The sequence below is a fragment of the Corvus kubaryi genome, unplaced genomic scaffold (assembly GCF_017639235.1).
Source record: "Corvus kubaryi isolate FWS band 111438036 unplaced genomic scaffold, C.kubaryi_AGA036_p1.0 37201, whole genome shotgun sequence".
NCBI lineage: Eukaryota > Metazoa > Chordata > Aves > Passeriformes > Corvidae > Corvus > Corvus kubaryi.
The window spans coordinates 1,248,473-1,253,724 of NW_024581058.1; the positions used below are offsets into that span (position 1 = coordinate 1,248,473).

Genomic DNA, 5,252 nt, shown 5'->3' on the forward strand with positions numbered 1-5,252 from the left:
CTAGGCATTGACAGGAGTTGTTCTTAACTACCATACAAGTTCAGACCTAAACAAGAACCCCTGGAGTGCAGCCACGCTGTACCTGCAGCATGGGGTGCTCTGGGTTTTAAGCTGCTGAAGGGGAACCCTCAGGGCTCCTCTCCCACCGAGGCCAGCAGAGATGGAGACATGAAGCACCACTCAGAAGTACAAAGTGCCCCAGAAGATGCAGTTCCCTGGCTGATCCAGGTTCAAATCAAGGCTATTGATATTGTCTTTTAGTCAATACCGTAGACCCTCGGTCACAAGAGGTTAGATAAGATTAGAGAACTAAGGTTTTTTTTAATCTATTGAATATTAAAAATGGCCACTTCTGGCTTTTCATTCACACCATCTGTTGCTAGCAGGTTGTATTGGCAATTTCAGGACAGATTAATAATTGTTCCTGATTTTGGCACACCAAGAGGTTAAAAATAAATCTTTAGCCACACAGAAGAGTCCCCAGCAATTGATTTCTCTAAGATATTTTGGCAACTTGAAAAGAAAATATATGGTTTGAGCCTTCCTAGAACTATTTCTCCCAGCCACATGTGATATAAATAAAACAAACCTCAAGAATCTGGCTTAGAATATGGAATAACATTTTGCTACAGTCATTTCTGCTGTGTTTACCACAGCAAATGTTGAATTACAGGCATCACCATACATAATATTTAAATATTTCAATAATACCCAGACCTCTCAACACTCTTGTTTCTTTCCCATGTTCACAACAATTTGCCAGCAACATTTGAGAACAGAGCAGTCGTTTTAGAGCAGCCTCTTTGTGTCAAGAGATGTGTACACACCACACAGCTGCATCTGAGCTGCAGCACAACCCCCGGCTAGAGCATCCTTCTAGGGGTGCCAAAGGATTGAAACAGTCCTGAGAGGTGTGTCCGAAGGTTTCCCTGAGCCAGGGGGTTTAGAGGCAGTGCTGTCAGGTCCTCTGAGGCTGAATCCCTGTCTCAGTTCCCAGCAGCCACGACTGCTGGTCGGGAAGTTCCTCCGGGTGAGCCTCGGTCCAGCCCTGCCCAAATGATACTGACCAAGGAAGCAGAAACGTAATACGTGTTGAGGGAATGGAACTTGGCTAGAACTTCCACTTTGAGGATAACCTACACAAAAAATAGTCCAACCCTAGAGGAGAATGAAAACTGAGGGAGAATCAAGAAGGGAGCCTGCAGGGACTTTCCATTATCTGGAGTATAAGAATGAAGATAACCACAAAACCAGCGCAAGGATCAAAGATGATCTCTTCAAATGCAGATACCGCTTTTTAATGCACAAATAGCAGACAAGGGACAGAATAAAGTAAAGGAAAATAGCTGTCTGAAGTTGATAGGGATGTTTAAAAAAGTTTCATTAAATCATCAGTGACTTTTTCACAGCATCTGGCAGCACACCTGGGAACTGGACCTTTGCACAGGAGAGTGATCTTGTGAACAAGTTCTTCCTACACTTACTCCTTTCATAAAATTTTTGTCTTTCTGTCTACTGTAACCAAACTTTTCAAGAGAGTATCTGGCAAATGAATGCAAAATGGTGAACACATCTTAAAATCTGGTCATTATAAGGATGCCCAGCTGGGAGTTGAGCTCTTCTGGACAGTGAGTTCCTTAAAAAGTGCAGTTCCCCACAGGACAGTGGGTAATAATTCTGGATTTGAGAGCATCCATGGGAGCAGGCTGCAGCAGGAAGGAGGGAGAGGATTTAATCAGGACACTGAGACCAGTTTAGGGGTGGGGAAACTCCAACCCAGCCCAGCCATTCCAGCCCCCGCTTCCTGGCCCTGGGTGTTCCTGGTCTTGCTGGAGCCTCCTGCCCATTCCAGCATTTCTCCAGCGTGGAAAAGTAACTGGGGGGGAGCTGGACCATGCAGCAGCTGAGGCCAGCAGAGGAAAGGACTGGGAGCTTTGCTGGCAGTGCAATTGGGAGTGTGACATTTCCAGTCAGAGGCGACTGGAAATACATGATGTTGAGCTTAATGAAGAGCGAGGGAGGAACAAGGCATGAGGGTGGGTGCTAGCAGGGATTAAGCTCCACGAAAGGTCATTGTCTGATGGAAGGGAGGGAGCAGAAAAGGGAAGACAGAATGCCTTCTGAGCAAGAAGAGGGTTTTCATGTAGTTCTTCCTTGGTCTTTATTTTCTGAGGTGTTTACACGATGCTTTGAATCTATGGGTTGGTGGGCCCAGATTCCAACAGAATAATCAGACCTGCTCCATCCTGCAGCTGCTTTCAGCTGTTATTTTTGTTCTGTGGGTTCCATTTGAGGGTCAAAAAACTTGCTAAACACACACAAATGGCCTGCATAGTGTTTTGGAGATGTGGGTATTACCACATTAATTTCAGTTAACGCCAACCTCCCTTGTCACAGCCTGGCTCAGGGCAAGGGGAGAGCCCAGGGATCCCAGCTCCCCATCACATGGGCCAGAGTGGACGATGGATGTTTTTCCTCCCAGGAAGCAACTCAGTATCAATGTCCAGTGACAGCATGCGCCATCAGATCACTCTGTGCTCAGGATAGGAAGTGTTATTCATTCTTCTTTTGGGACTGCAGCAAATTCCTGCACAAAAAAAGCCAGCCAGCTAGGAAAAGGGAAAAAAAAAGTATGACTGAAGTAAAGCTCAGTGATTTAATTAAACATTTAGATTAACTCTCCCTAAAAGCCACGAGCAAAAACACCCCAAAGCATGTGCAAAAGACAGATGCTTGTGGATGGACCTGCACAACCTTTTCCACAGCCTTTTATGTAACTTTGGTACAGGCTTAGACAAAAAAGTCGTCCTGTTCTTTCCAAGCCAGCATGAAGCACAGCCAGGAAGTGTTAGTCATCAGAGAGTTTTGGTAGTCGTAGTTTGGAACCCCCACTGGAGTGTTTGCTTTGTGCACTGCTAAAAAATCTAACCCGAGAATTGGCCACTATCTCGGTCAAATCACATTTCTTTCTAAAATAGCTTTTGACTAAATTATCGCTATTAGGAGAAATTTTCCTTTTCACGCCCTCACAACACAAGACAAATGCAAAAGAAACAACCCTTCCCTCCTCCCCAAGGAATTGTAACAACATTTTTTTCAGTGAGATTTGTGGGATTTTTTATTAAAATGTATTCTGAATTGTGTTTTAATGGGGGAAAAAAAAGAAAGAAGTTATTATTTTTGTAACCAAAATAAAGCAGATGTAAAATTTTTCTCAGAAGGTTTTTACCCTCTAGAATGAAACTGAATTTTTTCGTGGATTAGCCTGAAAAACATATTTTAAGACTTTGTGAAACAATACATGGCTTTCTCCAGTTACTGGCCATTCTCAATGGTACATCCATCCTGTAGGCTTCTGTGTTCTGGCAAATTTTGGAAATTGCCAGTTTTGGCCAAATAAACAGTATTTTTATGCATAAATAAAATTTGCTTCTACAATCAAGATGATTCTCTGTGAAGCATTTATGCCCTAAGTGCAAATGGTTATGTGTACTTTGAGTTCCTGAAATGAATCATGGAAAACTCTGACGTAATAAGGTGCTGTTATTAAGTGTTATACAGCTACAGTTGCTATAAAAGTGAAGAAGAAACCCGAGGTGGTGAAATAAATCTTCAGCTGGGACAAATCAGCACAGCCCTATTGAACTGACAAGAGCTACACTTAAACAGAGATTTTCATACGGCCTGTCATTCACTATACCCAATAAACTGTGGTGGAGACAAGTGAAGTAACATGGTTTATCCCAAAGGCTCTCTTAACTTTTTGGGAAAGTTCTCCTCGATTTTGGTGGTGTAGGACTGTGCTGCTCAGGGACACTTTCCTCCTGCACACTCACATGGCAGCACTCACGTCTGGGTGCCTGAGTAAATTTGCTCCTCTTGGCCCTAAATAACTCCACCGAAACAGATCCCTTATGATCCCTGCATGGTGTAGACGCACAGAATCCTGGCCCAGCCTCTCCCATGGAGGAGGATTTTATCAGTGTGGGATCTCCTCCCACTGCTGGCAAGCAAAGCAGTGTTACCTCAAAGGTGGGTCTGCCTTAAGCACCACAAAGTAGCACCAACCCATGAGGAGGGAGACTTCAGCTCTGACTCAGGTCACAACAGGTATGTTATTCCCAACCCGGCAAGCTTCTGTTTCAAGCATTAATTTGCTTAAAGACTAAAATTACTTAATCACAGATGCGCCCTTTTCGGGCATGTTGCCTCTGTTTCCTTCAGGATTTTGAGGAATTTCATAACAGTGCTCTGACATCATTGCACCCAGACACAATGTGCACCATTGTCAGATAAAGCATGGGTTTTGCAGTTGCATGACTGTGTAGCTTTTCCTTTCTATTACCCAATGTTTTCCTTCTCCAGTTATGAATGCTCTGAATCACACACATTCTTCTGGGGAATGATGAAGACATTCCTGTTTTAGGGAAAACCAAAGCAAAGAGGGATGGTTGTGTCTTACCTGTTCGTAAAGGATGCTCAAGGCTACGCCAGAGTGGCACAAAGCAGAGCACACAGGAGAGGTGGAATGCTTCCAACACTCTTTCCCACTTCCTTCAAGGTCAGATCCCCTGCATGCAGCTGGACAGCTTAGATTAGACACCAGCATGTCCCAGGAAATTGACACCTATCCTTATGGACTCTAGGCAGGGAAGTGTCGTAAGGAGGACCAAGATAAAAAACCGAGATGGTGGATATTCATATGACTGACATTCTGCCTCAGAGTTCTCACACAAAGCCCTCTCTCTCTGCCTGACATGCGGGCGCTGCATTCCCAACACATTCTTGCAGCCTACACCACATCCCCGAACAATAGCCAGCCTTCTTTCACTCTCCTGCCTCGTCTCTCTGAACAGCCCTCTGTTGACAACCCAGGCTGTTCTCACTCCCGAAGAATTCAAAAAATTGAACGATACAAGGACAGCCTGTGACTTCCAGGAGGCATCTTGGAGCATCCTATTTTTAAAACTGCGGTTTGGTGCTTCTTTCTCTGTTTTGTTTCTGTTTCAAAGGAAACCTCCAAAAATGCAGTTGCCTGCAAATCCACCCTCAGACCAGGGAGCTGCTCTGAATGCGGCACCACCAATAGCTGTAAAATGCAAATACATGGATGGCTTTCTCTGTTGGGCCATTCCAGAGCAGCCTTTCCCCTCTAAGCTTTAATGTTAACGTTGAGTGCCAAACTGGCAGCCCCTGTGCAATTGAAATGTTTGCACAAGGAGAATAGATGCGTTGGTGTTTGCTTGCCTTGC

The 5,252-nt window shown here is 44.5% G+C and overlaps 1 long non-coding RNA gene across 1 annotated transcript; it reads right to left on the reverse strand.

The window, feature by feature from the left end:
- Positions 1–1,271: 1,271 nt before the first annotated feature.
- On the reverse strand, positions 1,272–4,735 carry LOC121661806. The gene is made up of 2 exons (XR_006015098.1): positions 4,463–4,735; positions 1,272–2,609 (listed from the first exon to the last, which is right to left on the reverse strand). It is a non-coding gene; the product is annotated as an uncharacterized LOC121661806 (long non-coding RNA).
- Between the last annotated feature and the right edge of the window lie 517 nt (positions 4,736–5,252).